Genomic DNA, 22838 nt, shown 5'->3' with positions numbered 1-22838 from the left:
AAAATAGTCTGCTTTCCTTCCCCCAAAATTGTCTTCCAAACCTGAGGTACAATAAAATGGAATCTGTGTAGACTAAGAAAAAGGAAAAGGAAACTGTTACTTATCTGTGCCTTCCGGGAAGGAAGTGCCATTGGGATCTTTGTGTTGTTTCAGTGCTTATTGGATTTTTAGGAATGTGTCTTGGATTAAGGCTTATGCGATCACTTTGGCCTTACTCACAGTTGACAACCATAATTATATATACCGAGCTTCAAAAGAAACTTAGCACTATTATAACACATTGATTTTCGAAATAAAATAAGGTATATAAATGATGGACATTGACAAAATGTTTTTGGTTTCTTTTTAATCACTCATCCTTGGCCGTGACATGCTTGAGTGACTATGACTGAAGCATAGGCACTTAATCACCTAATTAGTGAGACAACTGTTTGGACACTGGATATGGAGTGATTTCAGCTGTTGGATTGCAAGCTTGATAAATAAAGAAAATCACAGAAAAAAAAAAAAAAAAAAAAAATATGTCACGTCTGTCAAGAGAGCAGCACCTTCGTGCAATCGGCATTTTGCAGGCTGGACTAGGGCAGCATACTGTGGTTCACCGTCTTGGGTGCTCACAGCCAGCAATTTCAAACCTGGCAAGACGGTATAACCAGACACACACTGTCAATGACAGTCCACAAACTGAGAGACCAATAGTCACAGAACCTGTCCAAGATTCACAGATCCTTTTGCAGCATCTTCGTGATGTTAATTGTTAATTAGCAAAATAGTTAGTCACTGCACCTGCTCTAAAACAGTTTGTCATTTTTCAATCACATCTACTGAATTTTATCCAAATATAAGTGATATGTTTCTTTTGATGCTCAGTATAGTTATGTTATTATTCACGAAACATTGCAAGGCTGAGATTATTCTTCAAGATGGCTCCCAGGTTGCTAATCCATTTTTTTTTTTTAAAGAACATTTCTGGTGATTGAATACACACTATAATGTACACATAGAAATTACAATATGATCAATTGCTTTATTAAAAATTACTTATTATCAACCAATCTTGCAACAGTGGTTTTGTTCTTCTGGGGGTTACACTGTGTTTTTATGGTTTATCTTTAGGAAGGAGAAGAGAAAGCAAACCTATGGCAGTGTAAATGTTGAAAATACTGTTGAACCGCAGTCTGGTCAATAATACAGTGCAAACAGAAACTATTAGGAACAGATTCTGTGTCGCAGCCTCTGGTTAAAGTAGCTTTTCCCATTTCCTGTATGATGTTGTTAAGAGGAAAACAGATTACCAACAATACAATCCATAATTAATTCACCAGAAAGCAGGCATGGAGCACCTGTGGTATAATGTATTTTGCTACATGTAGGTAGGATTACAGAAATGTGATTTAAAAGCCCTAAATCCCACCCAGACAAAACAAAACCCCAGTAAGTAAGTAGAAACACATATTGATGTCTGCTGGTCACGGCAGTGTTATTTTAATCGAATTGAATTTAATATATTTATTTTTTATTGACATTTTTTAAGCATAATAATATACTCCAAGTTGTATATTCATACCACAGTATTTTATGAAAAACAAAATGACAAATGTTCATCAAACCATAGTAAAAAATAAAACACTGAACATTCAACGAGATAAGGAATAACTAGAACCATAGCTGCTCCAATCTCCACAACTATTTGCCATCTGTTGTATGAAAGTGTTTTCATGCTACTATACATATTGACCCTGGGACATTATTACATCATAAATGCTGCTCTGTTATACAAGATACCCTCTGGATTAAAATAACTGTTCCCTTGCTAATGCTGTTTTTTTTGTTTGTTTTTTTGTGACAATGAATAATACAAGAACACATAAAACATGACGTCATCCTGACCAGTTACAGTACTTACGTGTGCAATTTGATGATTTAGAATTATCCATGGGAATCTATTGAGAGAAGAGTTTTAAAGTACAAAATGTATTTCTAAAAAATGTAGGCAAAAATGTTAACCTTAGTATATGTCATATGTGTACAGTAAATGAGTGCAGGATTATTTGTGTTGCAGTAAATGAGTGCAGGAGTATTTGTGTTTTTGTTTACGTGCATCTGCCTTTGGTAGTTTACCCCTAGAGGTATTCCATTTCCAGTGAAATGCTCAGCTTTTCCTTCTCTAAGGACCTGTAATAAGCCAGGGCCGGAACAGACAACATTTATCAGCACTGCCAGACCTTGGGAAATGGATAATTAAGTGAAGGAAAATAACATCCGCTTTAACTAAGATGATACAGAGAAAGGATGCAGGTGGCACGTGGAAATGATTCACACAGACCAGCTTCACTAAAAAAAAAAACCTAATACTGTAACTGTATACCTGAAATATACAAATTAATCAAGCTTTTTGTTTTTACTGTACATTTTGGAGCTGTAAAAGACCAAACAGGACCAAACTGAATTCCATTGTTTCTACTTTTACACTGTTTGAAAGAAGTTGCTTATGTATGTGTGTGGTCAGGTGCATGTGGTGTGGAAACAGATACAAGGTCCTAGCAGCATTTCTCCCCAAAACGCCCGTGTTTATTTAAACAATAATAAAAAGAGCCGCCCCTCTACCAGCGATGATATCAGTGAGTACTTGACTGGTTTGCAGGCCAAAACAAAAACAATCAGAATTTACAAATAATCCCCAATCCCGCACAATCCAAACAAAACATGTAACAAACAAAACAAAGTAAGCAATGCTCCGACCGTCTGTTACGTTTTAGTGCAAGGGCCTGTACTCACGCAACTGTATCCCCTTTGTACCACCAAACTCCTCTCTGCACTCAGCCTGCTGCCTGACCCATATCTGATTGAATTGCAATTACGCACTTTCTGAAGATATTCAACTTCTGCTTTGAGTCGATCCGTCTATGGGGAAGTGTACTACCAACCTTACCCATTGCCCTTTCCGATGTGGAGAGAGTTTTACAGCATTGATTCTATCTCTCTTTAATATGAAAGTGGTTTTATTCATGTTGTGCAATACCATACCATAGTGGCCATTCATTGGTCTTTCAGGCTGGGACCTATTGTTACAGTAGCCATTTTACTATTGCCATTTCTGATAGAGAGTATGTGTCTTGCCCAAGCTATTTGACTCTCATTCCATAGCCCCTCCCTTGTGAAGAACATGTATGACATATTTTGACAGCAGAGCACTACATAGAAATCTCCAAGAATTGAAAGATGTTCTTCTGTGACACAGATAATGACTAGTTATGTGTCCAGATGTCTTTAGGCACAAATGACAGTCCTCTAACAGCTACAGAAGCAATGTGGCATCGCAGCTAGGTAACGAAAGATAAATAATTATAGTTCTTAATATGCATTTCTTGTGTGTACGGTCCCAGAGCAACACCATAGTGAGATAATGATTCTGAGAAATCAAGTACTCTGTGCCTATGTGGTTGACTACCTAAATACATTATTTTCAGACGATTTCTTTCTGCATGGCGCTTGTGTATCTTTTTTTCTAGTCTGGACTGGTGAACCTGTCTGATTCACTAGACAGTAAATAACATCTGAGCCAGAGGGAGCAACGGTGACCTTAGAAATGCAATTGTTGTCTAGTAGCTTAAACAGTGTTTTTCAGAGTGTAGTATAAATCTTGAAGCGTTTGAACCTAGGACAACAATTATTTAATTTCATCTTAGCTGTGTGGCTATTGTATGAATCATTAACATATTTACTTTTTTTAGCAGCTGTCTTACAATACTTCCACAACTCTGTTTTTTCAAAGTAATTTTTGCTGCAAAAAAAAGTGACATAAATGGTTTCCAAAATGGTCAGGGTCGTACTTTTATTATTCAACATATTTTGAAATGAGAAAGCATAAACGGATATTGGTATTTACATTAGTTTTATTTAAATTGTTTATGTACAAAAATACAATTTGCCAATGGGTCACTAAAGTAAAGTAAATACAAAGTTGGGGTTAAGGTTAAGGATATTTGCATAATAAGATTATGAATTATTTTCAAGTACCGTGCTAAATATCTATTCACTTTTTATGTACTATATTGACTACGGAATGCGGAAACATTATGTAAATATCAAAAATGGAAATTATAAACCAATATATTGTATTGTATATTACAATACCTTTTACTTATAAATGCACAAATATTTAGATAACCCATTCATTTAAATTGTACAGTGATACCAGCATGATAAACAGTTACACAAATGATTAAAAATAAAGCCCTTGCAGATGTTTACTTTTCATTTAACACAACATCTTAACATTGCTTCCTCAATGCATTGGCTTTCAAGAAACCCACATTCTCAAACAATAGAGTGCACTTGATACAGTTAAAAAAAAAAAGAAGCTGTTTCTTGGCAAATTGCACAGTACAAGTCAATCTGCAAGGGGCGTGTCTTCACATCCATGTCTCCTGGTATAAAGGCAGCCACTTGCTAATTGATGCGTTTATTGCTGAAATCCAGCTGAAAGAGTAATATAAAATGCTTAGGGACAAACTATTACCTTAAATACTTAAATAGTGTTCAAAATTACCGCACAGTACATACTGTAACAATATAAGTGCAATGTATTACCATGAAGATAAAAAGACGCCGCATGCATCACCAGTTTTTCACTGAAGCAACTGTTAAATCAATCTGTGGTGCTCAACAGGACACTGCTCACCAATTGTTTTCTATGGAGGTCACCCACTCTGTTTTATTAAACAACAGAACAGCAAATAAAGCACGGCTGAGAGATGACACCAATTCACAGCAAAATGTAACTCTTTCAGTGGATTGTTTCCGACACACAAATGTACATAAATAAATAACGTTAGTATAGCAGTGATAATGTAGTATTTTAGTGATAATGGCATTGCTGTGACATGTTTCTCAGTAATAATGGAACTCCCTCATTCAAATCATGCCCTCGAATTCTGATCTCAGGCTTTATTGTTTTATTATTGCCTTGTGACATGCCAGAGCGACGACAGTATCCCTTAAATATATCACTTTATATGTTCCTATAACCATAGATTTCATAGTTTGCTTTTATTCAACTAAATCTTTTTATAATATTTAATTTCAATGTCTGTTTCAACAGTGGTTTAAAACAAACGTGCGACTTTGGTGACTTATTGTAATTTTTTCTTTAATATACAAACATTATTACCTTTCATTATTCATTCTGCATAAATTTGAAATCGTATTGCTGCCAGGGAGTAGTTCTCCTAAAATTAATATTTATGCATTATTTCATTCCTGCTTATTGAATTATTGGGATCACGAGAGTTGGTTTCAAGACTTGTAGCAATTCAGTAATTTTCTTTAAAAAAAAAAAAATCCAATCCAAAAAGGATTAATTATATGTTGTACCGCTGTAAATTCAGCAAATATACGTGAACTGTTTATGTAGAAAACATGAAAAATACGTACAATGTAGAGCACAACACCCTTATCAATCAGTGTCCTTACCGTTTGTTTTCAGTTGCATTCTCTGCACCGCAGTAGAAGGTTTATGCTCTTCAGGAAGGGGGTTAACCTGAATCACAGAGTGGCAGGCGCCTAAGGACTGCTCACTCGCTGTATACCCCTGCAAGTAGATCCCACCTGGAGAGAGAAGTCAGTTTGACAGCAGTTCAGTCAGTAATAGTTATCAAGTTATAGACTTAATAATGATAGTGTATTTTATTTCTGTTTCTAGTTTATTAGTCATTAACGTAAACGTCACTAAATGCTTTGTTATGTTATTCAAGCCAATTTCTGAAGACACAACCGAGTGTACATTTTTAATGGAAACTCGATTGTTAGGATTTTGCTTCTTCAGTGTTCCTTTTATATACCACTAAACATTCGGAAGAGAAGCCCTTATTTTGCTATTATTTGCTGCAGCAGAACATGAATAAAACAGCTGCTTGGGTCCAGAACATTTTAAAATAAAAGGCTATCATTTAAAAACACTGGCTGTAAAAAGATACAGTATGTATGTGTTTTTTTTTTACACAAGATTTGTCTTGAAAAACAATCAATATTAAGCACTATATGGTGCATGATATGGTGTGAGGTGTGTTGGGCAATTTGAATGTTTATTCTATATGGACCTTCTACTGTAAAAATGTGGCAGAATGTAGTTTTCACCTTCCCTTGAAAGTCAGCTGGTCATACTATTACTGAGGATGCAGTGCATCAAGCTTTACCAAAACGAGATGATGCAGTTTGCCCAAACTGGATCAAAGATCCCAAGCCACAGAGACTTGGCTTGTAAAATGTGAAAACACACAACCCATAAGCTGGAGGATAAGCATGTAGGATTTATATCTCCAACAGCTATTTTCTTAGCCCTTAGGCTGATAAACTGTGCTATATTTATTTGTATGAGAGCAAACATTAAGTGCTCAAGAGCGTACGTTGAATGGAGGCCAGCATAGAAATACAGACATCCGTCTTTTAATATGCAATAGTGTTGCACCCACATTTCCTTGTTTTTGTCCATTTGGTGAAGGAGACCGAGACATTCAGGATTTTTGATAGTCAACAGGGGGAGGCTGGCATTGTGTCATCCACCCACACATGATTCTGCAATATAAATCAACGTTAGTAGCTGCCTCAGTGCCATGCAACAGCAGCCCTAATTTAACAGTTCATTTCATTATTCAGATTTCCAGTTGCACCAAGCTACAATTATTTTCAATAATAAAAAATAATAATTCTGGGTGACTGAGACAGGGGAGAGGAGAAGCCCTGCACATTTGAAAGGGAGCAGGGCTACGCCCTGTGTGTAAATGAATTGTGTTGTATTTATTGTTATTATTTATGATCAAATTATTAATTTATTATTAATAATGGCTGTATGTATTGTGTCTTTGTAAAAACCACTGTTTTCTTATTATTAGCGTTGGTTTGAAAGTATTTTGTGTTGATTTAAAAATATGATATTTTTGTGTGTTATTGTTATAAGCCCCAACCCACAAAACCCAATGCAGAAGGTGACCATCTCCCAGTTTAATTAATTGATTAAGAGATGGTCAACAGTATAAAACCCTGCAGTTTTCCCTGTTCGAGGTGGGTTTTTGAGAGGAGGAATGAGGGTGAGACGAGAGAAGCAAAGTGAAAGGCAAAACAAAACAAAACAAGTGTTAAGTGTGCTGGAAGTCCCAGCACTGTATTTGTTTAGGTAGGGGTTATTTTGCGTTCACGACTTGTTTTGTTTAAACTTTTAATTTACTCTCTGTGAGCAGTGGTTTATTTATTTATTTATTTAAATTTTTAGCTTTTGTTCAATAAAAACGGTGTCACAGTGTGCTTTCACCCGAGTACCTGTGTGTTGTGTTGCATTCACTTCCTGGCCTGACATCACTACCCTGGCTACCGTGTCACAGTGACTAACAGAAGGATTTACTTTGATAGCTAGCCTAATCAGAATTGTATATACTGGCAAATTAGATTTATTTTGTTTGATATAGATAACATGATGATTTTATGTACATACTATATTACACATTAGAAGTTGTGCAGTAGATGGTGGTTTTTCTGTTTTTATGGTGAACATTGCTACATTTTATTGGGTTCACTTATTTCAGAAACTATTTTTCTCTGTGACTTAAAAGACACTTTCCTAACAGTTGTATAGGCAACCAAAGTTAGCACATACAAAAAAAAACTAAAAAAAAAAAACAGTTGAGTAATGCTGAAATAGAGACATAAACAGTGGCATAATGACATGTACCAAAGCAGAGCAATAGGGATATGTTGGGAAGAAGAATGTAACACAATAATATGTATATTGCAATAGTAATATACAGAATTTACAAACAATGGTCAATTTGCAGTCATTCAATGTCATTTTACCCACAGTGCTTCCTTAGTAAAAAAACACATCTTTAACAATACAGTTTATGTTTTGGTCACTGCAAATGCTCTTTCTCTCACTCCCTGTTTTTTTTTTTTCCTATAACACCTCTTCAGTATCTAGGTTAGACAAGATTGTAATAGAATATCTTTGATTTGGGTCCTACTGAAATTATGTAGGTACTTCAACTGGTAGAAGCTGGAACTGCAGCTGTTCTCGCTACGATTAGCAGTTGGGTCTGGCAGTACAGTTCCATTGCTTTGACCACTAAGTGAAACTGAAAGCAAAGTTTAAACTCATTGGCTATATCTACTTTGTCTAGAAATGTAAGTTTTTGTTATGTTTGGCCTGTGCAGCAGTTCCCCACCTTCCAAGAACAGATCTGGTATATACTGTACTACTGAACTAAATATGTCTTACGTGGCTGAAGGCTGAAAAAGAATCTCTAAGGAAATAACATACTGTATGAAAATAATTGACAGCCTAAATCCTGAGACACACATGAGCGATGAGGTGCGGTATCGCGAGGGAAAAGCAACATTTTGCCAGGCATGTTGCTCACCATTTATTTTTATGAGCCTGAACTCACACTGACGAAAAAATACTGTAGTGGAAAAGTATCACAGCAGCAGAATTTTAGAATGGCAAAATATTGCTAGGCAACCAAGACATTTTCCCACAGTGGCAACTCTAGCTCTAACCAATCAGATGTGTGGTTTGGGATTGCATGATGCAGTATATCAACATGATTTGTGTTATTAGTATCATATATTACTTCATCACACACAAAAGTAACAAGAAGACATGTCAATCCCAAATTATATTCAAAACATTTTAGCCTGGTTTTACTTGATGCCTATTAGGAGTAACACAGTTCTTGGTATTTAATTCTGTAAGAACAGAAAGTTAAGGGAGAAGAATTAGCTTTCAGAAACATAAGACAATTTTGTTTAAAGCATAATAAAGGGTTGCTCTATTAAATTAACACCTCTTTCATTGTTGTTTGTTTAAAATGTCACTAAGACATTTCAAACATAGAGCAAAGCAATACATTTACATTGCAATTCTGTAACCTTTAAATAAGCTCACTATTTATGAATGACAAGGCAGCGTTGAGAGGATGGGAAACATACTGTTGCACAGTACCATGCCTCCTGTTTCTTTCCTGGTCTGTAAATAACAATATTTTCTTTAATTAATGGTAATAATAATAAATTATACTGCATTTAGTTTGAAATTGTTCCAATTCCCTCTCATCATCACTGGAACTCCAGTCCAATGGCCAATTTGGCTGTATTGGTTGGGGTATGATTTACTTTGGAAACAGCTGTCACATTCGCTGTTGTGTGTCCACCAATTTTGCTCCTCACCACTTATGTATTCCCCAGGCTTAATACAGTATAACCACCTTTGACCTACTGCATACATTCCATGAATACCACTTTTAGGCCAATATAAAATATAAACATGCACACAAGGTTTCTGCTGAATCCTGCAGTCGGTGCACACAGACTCACTACTGCATTCATTCCTCTTTCTACAAATAGACAGATATGGATTGACAGGCTGCACACAGATTACCAGGTACGAGTCAGTCAATTACACACAGCTTATCAGGGTATCTGGGAAGCCAGTCAAATTCAAGTCTGTTTTTATTTGCTGCTGCTTGTCTACTGGGGAATGAAAAAAGGTCTAAATACATAAAGTGCAAAATTTGCGTAAACAGCTCAAATAATGATCCAATACAGCAGATAAAGCATGCTTTATAAGTGCTCCCCAACCACTTAACATAAAACAAAGCTGTACATAAAACAGACTGTTTGCCCATGCTACAGTTTACTATTAATTAACTTACTTTGTATTAAGCTTACTGATTGAGGTTTTGAATCTCAGCAGTAAGCACATTCTTAACCCATATAAGTGGTTTGATACTTTTCTGTTTCTCGATGTACAAGAAACTATGCTTGAATCTATGGACATGTTTTAACTGAAAGATGCAAACATTTAGTCTTCTTTATGGTATACAGTGTAATAGGGGATAATTAGCATTCCAAACATATATGCAAAAAATCTTGCCACCTTCCTCTAATAAGCTCATCATAATAAGTGAGTAAACTGGCTTTACTGTGAAAAGTAAAAGGTCCTGCTGCATAATATTTGACACGCTAGATGATCTGATCAATAAATAAAGTTACCTGAGTGACAGGGTGAACTGCTCTCTCCATTGCCTCGAGCTTTCTGCAACACAAAGAGAATGACAACTAGACCACTGAAACAGTGAAATATCTCAGGAAAGAAATGCCTTTTGGGCAAAAAACAAAACAATACAAAATGTATAAAACAGAAAAAAAGAACAGTGATAGACAGCTTATGTGGCTCATTTACTGTACACTCAGTGGTCTAGCACAGCATGCGTGTTTGTAGTTAGTGGTAAAGGCAACATAGCACAAGATTTACTCCATCCCCCGCTCAGGAAAATAACTGTTGTTGTTTTAAAACAACAGTGATATGAAATGACACACCATATAATATAGCTCTGCGAAAAAGACTACTATAGGCAAAGTGTCCAGTTCACCTGGTCCACAGTTTCAGTTTCAGTAACTGGCCCTGCAGTTGTTAAAGTGGTTGGAGTCTGAGGCACTCTTCTGTTTTGTCTTGTTACTATTACACTTGATGTCACCTCAGTGGTATCTTTGAAGTCACTTTTATTATCATACATCTAATAATATTCTTACACTTACAATCATGACCATGTTACATTTACCTTTTCATTTCCTGGTCTTATGTAGCACAAAAGTAGAAAATCTGACTCCCAGACAGGGGACTGCACTTGAATACGAATGGTTTGCCGAGGCTTAAATCTGACCCCACTTCAGCACCTTCTAACTTCAGTGCCTCGAGCGGCCTGCACTTCCCTTCATCCTGAGCAACAGACAAGCATGGCCGGTTTGGATCATTTTGTTTTAAAATACTTTCACACCAATCGGCTATTAATCTGAATGTCTGTTGGAATTTAGAAGACATACCATGAAAAAGAGGTCACGTGTCTATAATAACTTTTAAAGGTCTGATCTTGGTTTCAAAAACTAGTTCACCCACTGAACGGCCTCAGTTAATAAGCATGGTAAGAAGCTGACTATTACAATTGCATTAATGTCTCTTTACCACATTTTCTTGGGATTGTAGTTTCACACTGCCACTTGGTGGCCAAATGTTGTATTTATGGTTTCTTTGAGTGAGGTTTTTCAACACCCATTCACCAAAAAAAAGACATTGAATTTATGATGCACAATGCTTAGAACTGAAAAAAAAAATCAGTAAATAGTTACAAAATTTGAGAACATGATCCAGGTACAGCAGTAAAAATGAAAAACAAATTAATTGTATTTAAAATACATGGCTGACTTTGCCATGTTATTGTCTATAAAGATATTTGTACTTAAACGTTACACTTTACACTTCATGACAGTCTATATATAAGCAATTATACTGCCACTGTAATTTACTAAGTGGAATGCACCAGGTATTTCATTCTGCAACAGGGGTACAGGAATGCCTCTTACTTTTTTGTGTTTGTAATAGTAAAAGCAGCCATCATGCTTCAGCACAAACCACCTCTTCCTCCACCCCTTCAGGAAGCCTGACTTGGTGTGTTTGTGCAGGTATCCCCAGCAAGCTGGTTTGGGAGTATTCGGGCATTTGCTGATGTCAGAACCTATGACTAAGATGAGGGTATCCGGGCCTACAGAAATAAAAGTGTGGCCAGCTTAGCCAAAAAAGAAAAGCCTTCAAATAATTTATTAATCTTAATTTTAATAAGGAAAACAAGCAAGCTTTTAATCGCGTCCTTGATACAATCCCTATAATTAGCAATTCCCATGTAACATATTGGGCTCAATTTTGAGGAAACGAGGATAAACACAAACATGAGGGTAAAGTGTTTTATGTTTGCTCTGGACTACGCCTTCGGAAAACATTAGCGCTGACCAATTAAAGAGTGGGAGGCAGAAGCTGCAGCAAATCAGGAGCAGCTGACATTCCCTTTAAGAAAAGGATAGCCCTAGCATTTGCCTTTGCTGTGATTTTAATGAACAAAAAGTTGCCTTATTGCCATAGCACCACGTGTTAATGAGGTATACAGAAATATTGACATTCATTGAACAATTTTGGCATATGTGACTGCAGAGTTTCGATATGTTCATAAACATTATTTTGACACCTTTGTAACCCAGAGCTTATTTATATGGGAACTGTGATTTGGAACGTGGCATCATTAACGTTAGAGCTGGTGTGATAAATAAATATTTGTATGAAACATATTATTTGAAAATGACTACAACTAACTGTTGAACTGCTCTTTCGCTTCTATAACGTTTCCTTCTATATTTACTTAAAACACCCGAGCTTCATAGTAAATCCCACAATTGTGAAAGAAGCCCTGTGGTTTACATTGCCGGGCCAAAGCTGCTGCCTTGGAGTGCGTGATGCTGGTGACATCAGTTCCATTCACACTCATTACAATATCATCCATCAGCAGCCCTGCCTCGTCAGCAGGACCATCTGAAATCAATCAACAAACACGTGTGTGTGTGTGTGTGTGTGTGTGTAAAATACTAGAATTAATAACATTATTTGAAACTTCAAATACACTGGGTTAGATTTGGTATCAGGAAATGTGTTTAATCCAAGCTTTAATGAGAATGTACTGTGTATTTAAAAAAAAAAAAAAAACTATGCCAGGGTCTAAATTCTGAAACTTTATACTGTCATAAAAAAAAAAAAAAAAAAAATCATTATATATCACTCAGTTGTTAAATGTACATAGGCCTGCTGTAAGTAAGATACAGTCAAACCGTGACATCCCTTTTCTTGTGACCATCTCAAATTTCCATTTTAAAATGTTGGTTCTATAATACACAGTACAATTACACTGAATATATTTTCTTCTTTTATTATTTAATTTTTTACTGTAGTATAACTTACTTGTGTCTACTTCTGTCACCAAGATTGGTTTAGCAAATTGCATTCTGAATCCCCAGGGATAGTCACCTGTACCTTTGATGATTTTCACAGTCCTCTCCCGAACTGTTAAAGAGAAACACATAACATCAGCACAGGCATTTCACTCTACAACATTACTGGGCATATCGATAACATTAAGATGCTTAAACAGGTTTGCTAAGAGCTAAAAGAAGAACGTCTTCTTGCCATAACATTTAAATGGTAGAAAGAACAAAGAACAAAGAACAAAAATGCATATATCATTATTGATTACCTACCATTCAATATTCACCTAGAATGCTTTTTTGCCAACAATATTAACATAACTTTCCATAACAAAATAGATAATAATAATAATAATAATAATAATAATAATAATAATAATAATAATAATAATAAATAAGATAGATATCTGTTTATACATAATGTGTGTGTGTGTGTGTGTGTGTGTGTGTGTGTGTGTGTGTGTGTGTGTGTGTGTGTGTTTTCTGACAGGTGTCTATTTATACTCTAGCCTTCAACTGGACCAGGAGTTGTTGAAGTGTATAAACACATCTATCCAATAGTTTTTTTTTCATAAACATAATGAATCTCAAACTGCACTTTATAATGTAACCCTATTCTTCCTCATTTAAACTTTAGTAAAATCTCACAGTACTTGATGCTGGTCGGGGTCTCTTGCTAAGACACCTGGTGCTGTCATTTACTCTGATGTCCTCTCCTCAGTAGATCCAGGTGGTCGAGTGGAAGGTTTCTGTATAAAACCCCTTGTCTTCATTCTCCCGCAACCCCAGAGCCACAGAACGAGTCTCCTCTGAGTTCACTGTAAACAAGAACACAAAACTTAAGTGAGGAAAAACTGCCACCCATTACAGAATGACTTGCTATTGGTATACCAATCAAATACCCTCATTAAATTTGAGACTTCAGCGTTATCGCACAATGCAGTTTAAAAATATATGGCATAATGAGTCTGATACAGTAGAAAACCGTGTGGTACCGTGTGGTTCAACTATTGGTATTTCTGGACTACACACTACACATGATTGTTATATCCCTGTTTTCTTCCAGACAGACACATCTTTCTGAATTGATTTGCTCACATAGATAGACTATTCAATGTGCAATCAGACTGACTTTGCAAACACTCCAGAGTTCAAGAAAAGTCAAGATAAACCACTAAAAGTAGATACAGTGACACTTTAAATAATGATATACTGTACTTGTAAAAGAGATTTTAATACCTGTAATCAATCAATTACAATACAAATATCTTAGTAAACGATATCAACCTCTAAAGGAGTATATCATGCATTATCTGCAAGAAATGCAACACACTGTACATTAGGGAAACTAAAAGGCATTTAGCAGACCTCTTAGTGAGACATTTACAAAGCATTTGAATCAACACTACATTTCACCAATGATAATAATCACACTGCTGAAGACATCACCATCTGTGGGATCAGTCAGTGCTATAGAAGAAATGCTGCTCACAAATAAAGGGAACATAAGTTTATCTTCAAACTGGGAACTTTGAAACCTCTAGAATGAACATTTTACTGCACTGTTTTATCATTTAACCCTTTTGTGTACACCCAAAAACAACCGTTTCATAGTTTTCATTTATGTACACTGCAGTTATGCTTCCTTTAAAACATGAATATTTTCCATCCAGCTGAAGAAGGACTTGTAGTCTGAAATGTCTTGATGTAATACATCTTTCTATCAATTATTCACATTTTCATGCACCTACATTACTTTTTTCTTTTTGATTTTGCTCCTTTTGGTACACAGCCAGTAGTTTTCTTTGCTAAAACTGCAGTAGCACTAGTTCCTGAACCAAGCAGATGAAACTAATGTAATTGCAACTACTTACAGTCTTTGGATTTTTGGTAGTCACCTTTGTTACTCTCAGATTAGCTGTATACACAAACTTGACTTTTCTGTTATGATGCTTGTGTCTGAACTCCCATGAGCAGAGGCCCTCTGTTTGCTGTCCTTGAACAGCAGGCGTCTCTTTGCCCAGCGCTCTGATTCCTCTTGTGGGATGCTCTCTGTAGGTCGCATGTCTTTCAGTACATGGTCACAAGGTAGCTTCAGGTGGGTTCTAGTCTTTGTCTCCTTTGGGGCTGACACATACCAGTATTCAGTGTTCATTTGTGGGGAGCTCTTAAAGCTACTGTATTCATGTATTTAAGTGGAACCTTACTTTACACCATCTATATTTTCAGAATACTAAATCTTACACTTTAAATAAGTGTTTAACGAGAATCTTCAAATGTTATTTTTTTTTTTTCACATTCCCCTTGCTATTTTGTGTATAAGTCAAGAAAAGTAATGTTACTTAGGAACCATGCAAAATTTGTTTTTCTTGTAGTGTTAAAATTTGTTAAAATTGTGCATGCATCCCAAATATGTTTAACAGTATATTTTATTTCACAGGAGTTTAAACAATGTGAAATTGACAAAAATAATAACCCCTAACCCCATTTACATTTGAAATGTCTTGTTCTTTAAAATTATTCAAGGATAAAATATGCATTCGACCAATTAACTTTGCTTGTATTACAACACCAGAGATGATGAGAGTGGTCCCATTCTATTAATACATTAATGAAAATGTAAACACATTAGAAGGTTCTTGCCAATAGATGTACATTATTGTATATCTAATAAAATACTTTTTTTTTTGGGACACTTGGCTTTTCATCAAGTGTATCTGTTTTCTGCAACTTCTCTTTTTTGTCACTGGCCTTGTCATGCAACACTGAGATGAATCCACTTGTTTGCACATCCTGACAGGCATATGCCTCTGACAGGACAAGTACAGACTTACTTTCATAAGATTTATCCATATTCCCTGTTTCCATTTTCTCTGGATATTCAGAACTATCTTCACACTGTTCAGTGCTTTTCTGGGATGGAACATCTTGTGTCTCTACACTGTTTGTTCAGTAAGTGTCTGCTGATCTTCAAATAGTTCTGCAGAATCTAATACCTCAGACACATGGTTTAAAGCACCTGTATCAAATGACAGAGTTGTGGTAAGAGGATTCTGATTTCAGTGGGTCACTTCCTTCTGTCTCAGTCTCATCCACATCTAAAACAGGTGATAGAGAAGGATTGTCATAAACAAGTGAAAAAGTCACTCCGATGCTTCTCTGAAACAGATGTATGTGGAGACAGGTTATTTTGAATCAATAATCTTTTCTCTGAATCTCTTATAATTACAGTCTTGACTGGACCTCTCCTTTTCTTGGCCTAAGGCCTGGCTCACGTATATCTTTTAGATCAATACCATTATTTTGTACATTACCCTCAAGTTCATTCAGTGAATCAAATACTCCACTGCTAACATGGTCTTTATCGCCAATATGCTCGTAGGAGATACTTCTTGATGGTGTTGTTACTTGAATCATTAAATCCTTGCTTATAATTGGTGTTTTCCCAAAAAGCTCAAGATTGTGGTTATAATTGTCCAACATCTCCTCATCAAAGCCACTCTCAGCAAACTCAGCAAGTTCCAAAGATCCAAAATGGTAGCTTTCTCCAGAGGAATACCCATTATTGGTATCGGGACTGGTACATACATGCACAGCAACAGCTTTACAACAGCTTTTATAACAACCTGTGTCCTCGTCACACTATAACAACTTGTGTCCTCGTCACACTTGATGGCATCCTTGTTAAAGTATGTATCAATTTCTGAAATTCTCATCTTAAATACAGGGTTTCTGCTGTCCTGGCTAAAACGTGTAGGATTCCCATTTATGTTAAAAGAGCAGTGACTCATTGGGTTTTCATTATTCAGAAAATTACATTGACCCAGTTGTCCTTCTCTGTGAGTACAAGTCTCCTTCCTCTTCCTTTCTTTACACTGAACCACAAACACAGCTTTGAAATCTGGGTCAGCCGAATGCAAAACTTCCTTTACTTCCACTTCAGTGTTGGAAACTGTGCATTTGACTTTGGTAGTGGTTACTGACAAGTTAGATTTATCTTTATCAGGATGATGCCTTACTGTTCCTAAAGCTGACACCTCTTGATCATTTATTTTGACTCTTGTTGTGATTGTCACTCCTTTGTCATTTTTGTCAGCGGGTGGTGTGATTTTATCTTTTCCAGTTTGACAGTCTGCGTCAGGTGTTTCTTGGCTACTTCTTTTACTTTCATGTCTGAAGCAGGGTTCATTTTCCCCACATTGATCAGTTTCCAGCACATTCTCTCTCTGCGATATATTGGCTGCACCCTTTTCAGCAAAATCCCTATCATTTCCATTTTCACAAGCTTTATTATTGGTGGTGTTGTTGTGACATTGAAATGGAAACAGAGAGTGGCTGGCTGAAAAATAAAGGGGGATATCACATTTCCTGCCTCTAGTTCACTGCCCTGCTTCCCAGGCAATCACATCACGTGTTCGGGAGATTGTCCCTGCACAAGATCAGGAAGTATAGAAGTATTTCAATTATTAACATTTTAAAACTGATAATTTAAATACTTTTTTCAACTTAATCATCTGTTCCCCTACCCCCGTTATAAAATCATAAATATAAGAGACATTTTAAAAGGAAATTACTACCAGGCACCATCTGTTATTGTAAAAAAATAAATACATCAGGATTACAAATGATTTCTGTAAACTGCAAAAAAGTAAAATTGTGTGGTTTCCCTGTTGTGAGTACAATGATGCTGCCATTATTAAACGCAGAAAAATAATGTGATTAACTACTTGAATCATGTGTAATAAACAGTTCACAGTCCTTAACATAACTGCACACGGTGTGAGACAGTCAGGAAAGACTTTACAGTGCTGTAAATGTTCCTTTCTTAAAGAGTCCACTCACATTTTGTGCTGCTGGAGCTTTTCCTTCTCTTGCTGTGGCTCTGTTTTCTTTTGCTCATTGTTACACACACACACACACACACATATATATGTGTTTTGAGATCCATATATATATATATATATATATATATTCTCCAACATTCTCTTTTTGTTGCAATCATAAACAAATGTAATATTAAATCCAAATTGACACAAATCAGCTTTTACGTACTGGAGGTTAAGGAGAAATATCATAATAAATTCAGACATGCAAAAAACTGCCCCTAGCATGTTATTGAATTGCAGTGCATTCTGGAATATCACCGGGATTGACTCCCTCTTTCTGGACAATAGAGTTTCTTTCTGGGGTAACAGACTATGCCTTGTAGGAACAGCTACAACACCTGCCTACTGAACCACAGTGTAATCTAGTGAAAAGACTGCAATGAAGGTATATTAGCCCAGGCTACAAACAACCCAGCAATCCCACTTGATTAAAAAGGGGACAATAACTAAATTATGTTTTGTCATATTTTATGTTGTCAAATAACTAATCTCACTCATGCTGTTCATGTAAGGTATAACAAGAAAATTAAAATTGGTGGCACTACAGAATATCATTGCTTGAAATTTTGTATATTTCAATTTGTGAATAAAACCAGTTTACTTCAAGAACAGTTAATCCTGTATAATGCACATGTATATTTGATTACACTTTACGGCAAAGATAATTTATCAGTGCTTTAGCTTTCATTTGTAAAATGCTCTTCCTAATACAATTAAGCCTATCAAGTCCAATGGGATCTAATGTATTAGTCTTAAGTCATTCTCATGAATGGGTTGAATAGTTGTTTTATATAAATGGTTCATACGTAGCATTTCCATGACTTAAAGAGAATTATGTTATTTGCTGACTCCATGATGTATATACAGTACCAAATTACAGTGAGTGAGCCAAACACCTGAGTCCAGTCATGATTTATCTATAAACTGCAATCAGAATCAATCAGTCTTTATTTTATATAGCGCCTTTCATAGCTGACTACCATCACAAAGCGCTTTACAAGATACAGTAAAAAACAATGCAAAATACATTAAATACAGTGCAAAATAATACATGAAATGCAAGACTAGGATGTGAAAATTCCAAAACACTGTGGAATCGTATGTCATATAGAATCATAAGAAGAAAAGTGAAAGATCAGAAGTAGCACAGACAACAGTATTTGAATTTGAAATTTATTTTCTTTTCATTTAAATTAGGATTTGTTTCCACTTATCTACACACCATACTCCACACTGTTAAGGGGGAAAAAGCTTTTATTGAGAAAAAGATTATATATTAAAAATACAAAACTGAAATATCATAATTGGATAAGTCTCCACCCCCCTGAGTTAATACTTGGTGGAAGCACCTTTGGAAGCAATTACAGCCGTGAGTCTGTTGGGATAGGTCTCTACCAACTTTGCACACCTAGACTTGGCAATATTTGACCATTCTTCTTTACAAAATTGTTCAAGCTCTGTCAAGTTCTCTGGGGAGCATTGACGGACAACAATCTTCAGGTCATGCCACAAATTTTCAATAGGATTTACGTCAGGGCACTGACTGGACAACTCAAGGACATTTACCTTTTTGTTCATTAGCCACTCCAGAGTAGCTTTGGCTGTGTGCTGTGGGTCATTGTCATGATGAAAGGTGAACTTCCGTCCCAGTTTCAGCTTTCTTGCAGAAGGCAGCAGGTTTTCCTCAAGGACTTTTCTGTACTTTGCTCCATTCATTTTCCCATCTATCCTGACATGTGCCCCAGTCCCTGCCGATCAGAAACATCCCCATAACATGATGCTTCCACCACCATGCTTCACAGTAGGGATGGTGTTCTTTGGGTGATGTGCTGTGTTGGATTTGCGCCAAACATAATGCTTTGCATTTATGCCAAAAAGTTCAATTTTAGTTTCTTCAGACCACAAAACTTTTTGCCACATGGCTACAGAATCTCCTGAGTGTGTTTTGGCATACTTCAAACAGGATTCAAGGTGGGCTTTCTTGAGTAGTGTCTTCCTTTTTGCCACCCTACCATATAGGCTAGATTTGTGGAGTGCTTGAGATATTGTTGTCACATGCACACTTTGACCAGTCTTGGCCATAAAAGCCTGAAGCTCTTGCAAAGTTGCCATTGGCCTCTTGGTAGCCTCTCTTATCAGTCTCCTCCTTGTTCGCTCATCCAATTTGGAGGGACGGTCTGATCTAGGCAGGGTCTTGGTGGTGCCAAAGACCTTCCACTTCTTAATAATCGTCTTGACTGTGCTCCAAAGGATATTCAAGGCCGTTGATATTTTTTTATACCCATCCCCTGATCTGTGCCTTTCAACAACTTTGTCCTTCAGTTCTTTTGAAAGTGCCTTGGTGCTCATGGTTGAGTCTTTGCTTTGAAATGCACTACCCAGCAGAGGGAACCTACAGGAACTGATGAATTTATCCTGACATCATGTGAATCACTACAATTTAACACAGGTGGAGGCCACTTAACTTGGTGTGTGATTTTGAAGGCGATTGGTTACACCTGAGCTAATTTAGGATTGCTATTACAAGGGGGGGGGGGGGGGGGGGGGGGACACTTATCCAACCAAGCTATTTCAATTTTTATTTTTAATTAATTTTCTACAAATTTTTTTAATATATATATATATATATATATATATATATATATATATATATATATATATATATATATATATATATATATATATATATACACACACACACACACACACACACGCACACACACACACACTAGGGCTGTCAGAGTTAACTCGTTAACACGTGCGATTAATTTCAAATGCTTAACGCCGTTAATTTTTTTGTAGCAATTAACGCTTTTTTTTTTTTTTTTAGGCTTGGAATCATCCATAGTTAAAATACAACTCCACGCTTGTTTGTCGATCGACTGCTTGAATTTAGATACAGTTTTATTACAAAACCCTTACAGATGGGTCTTTGGATAAAATCAAAGTTATTTGCATAACTGTGCTGTACCCTTGTATTATTCTTCAGATTGAGGGTGTAGATAGCAGGTGTACGTTTATTAAAACCATTGAAACTTCATTGACTTGTGTTTGCCCATCTCTTTAAAAACTAGGTGTTGAAGGACATTTATATTGGACAAACACTAACCATGCAATAGCTGGTTTTAAAGGGTTATATTCAATTGCTATAACCTTTTAGTTTCTAAATAAATACATAAATAAAATAGCTTTTTTTCTTTAAAAAATTGCTCCTGTTATCATCAAAGTACTAATCCAATCTAGACCATTATCTCTGCAAGGCAGTATGACTGTGTCCTTCTATAAACAAATGTACTGTAAGCAGAACGCAAATACAAGAAGTAGACACTTACCATCAACAATCCCACCAGACGCTGTCCATTAAATGCAGACACCACCAGATGAAAATAAGGTATACCTGTGGAAGTGTTACAAGAAGACAGTATTGTTTATCTCTCCTGGTCTGCTCTACTTAGTGTTGCTATTTTGGTTTTAAAGCCCTGAAGCTGATTATTCGATGTAATCCTATAAAGTACTGGTGATGCACTAACTGTCATTAAAAATAAAGTCATTCTGTACACATAACTAGGAATCTAATCATATTTATGAATCTGAATCAATCTCCATTCCAGACCCAAATGTTTTATTTCCGAATCTATTAAGATAAACTTTTATGATGCACATTATAAAGGCAGGTGCGTTTACTCAAAACAGTATTTTAGAAGAGGTCTCGTGAAAGGTGAATCTGAAAGGGAAATCCTAAAGAAGAGTACAGATCAGATATTAGTGATTGTGAGAAAAAAGCAATTGTCTGTCTCCTATCAAATTAAACGTTAAACTTATTTAAAACATATGTTCATCACCCTTCTTTTAACTTATTTCTTGACAGCACACTTTCATCTCAAGAAGCACATGCAGTGTCTCTCTGTATCCTGATGTCACAGATCTTGAGGGGATTCATCCTTAATGCAACTTCTCTTTTCCCAGACAGCTGAACTCTACTTTAATGTATGTTGTACAGTAACACCATTAGTACAAGTGTAACAACATGTAATATAGGAGTTTTTGTGAGAAGCATGTTGTGTATACAAATACAATGTAAATGAAAGATTACAGATATCAGTACCATGAAAAGGTATGTATCCCAGCACTTACTTCCACAGTGTAAAGTATTGTGAAAAGTGTTGAGTATATTTTGAAAAGTGTTGACTTTAAATCAAGGGAAGTAATGTTAAAACTGTACAATGCATTAGTAAGACCTCATCTTGAATATTGTGTTCAGTTCTGGTCACCTCACTACAAAAAGGATATTGCTACTCTAGAAAGAGTGCAAAGAAGAGCGACCAAAATTATTCCAGGTTTAAAAGGCATGTCATAAGCAGACAGACTAAAAGAACAAAGAAGACTATGTGGCAACCTAGTTCAAGCATTCAAAATTCTAAAAGTATTGACAATGTCGACTCAAGAGACTTTTTTGACCTGAAAAAAAAAAACAAGGACCAGGGGTCACAAATGGAGATTAGACAAAGGGGCATTCAGAACAGAAAATAGGAGGCACTTTTTTACACAGAGAATTGTGAGGGTTTGGATCCAACTCCCCAGCAATGTTGTTGAAGCTGACACCCTGGGATCCTTCAAGACGCTGCTTGATGAGATTCTGGGATCAATAAGCTACTAACAACCAAACGAGCAAGATGGGCCGAATGGCCTCCTCTCGTTTTTGTAAACTTTCTTATGTTCTTTTCTTATATATATATATATATATATATATATATATATATATATATATATAAAATGCGCAAGTGTGACATACACATCACCAGATTCAGGTACTCTCAATACCTTTTGCTAAAGAATGTCCTTAGGAAGCGCATTGCAATTGGAAATGTGGTTCTGCAGACATGTAAACATGTAATAAGACTTAGATACCTCGATTACATCCTTGTTGCTGGGGGTGGTAAATATAACATGCTAAGATGAGCGATAGCTGAGTTTTTTATTTCTTAGACTGAATTTGATTTCTGTTTCTTTTACTTTGAGTTTAACATAAAAAATACCTTAATACTGTTTTTTCTATTTTTATTAGTCAAGCTTAAAGGAAGAAAGAAGGAAACCAGA

The 22838-nt window shown here is 36.0% G+C and overlaps 1 long non-coding RNA gene across 1 annotated transcript; it reads right to left on the bottom strand.

Moving 5' to 3' along the window:
- Positions 1 to 4431: 4431 nt before the first annotated feature.
- Positions 4432 to 15228, bottom strand: LOC121315063. The gene is made up of 8 exons (XR_005950195.1): positions 14754 to 15228; positions 13509 to 13673; positions 12833 to 12934; positions 11413 to 11591; positions 10045 to 10771; positions 6474 to 6576; positions 5476 to 5610; positions 4432 to 4482 (listed from the first exon to the last, which is right to left on the bottom strand). It is a non-coding gene; the product is annotated as an uncharacterized LOC121315063 (long non-coding RNA).
- Positions 15229 to 22838: the final 7610 nt, after the last annotated feature.

This window comes from Polyodon spathula, chromosome 1 (genome assembly GCF_017654505.1).
Source record: "Polyodon spathula isolate WHYD16114869_AA chromosome 1, ASM1765450v1, whole genome shotgun sequence".
In the NCBI taxonomy this organism is placed as follows: Eukaryota; Metazoa; Chordata; class Actinopteri; order Acipenseriformes; family Polyodontidae; genus Polyodon; species Polyodon spathula.
The sequence above is the reverse complement of the archived record's forward strand: the minus strand, read 5'-3'. Positions and strand labels throughout refer to the sequence as shown.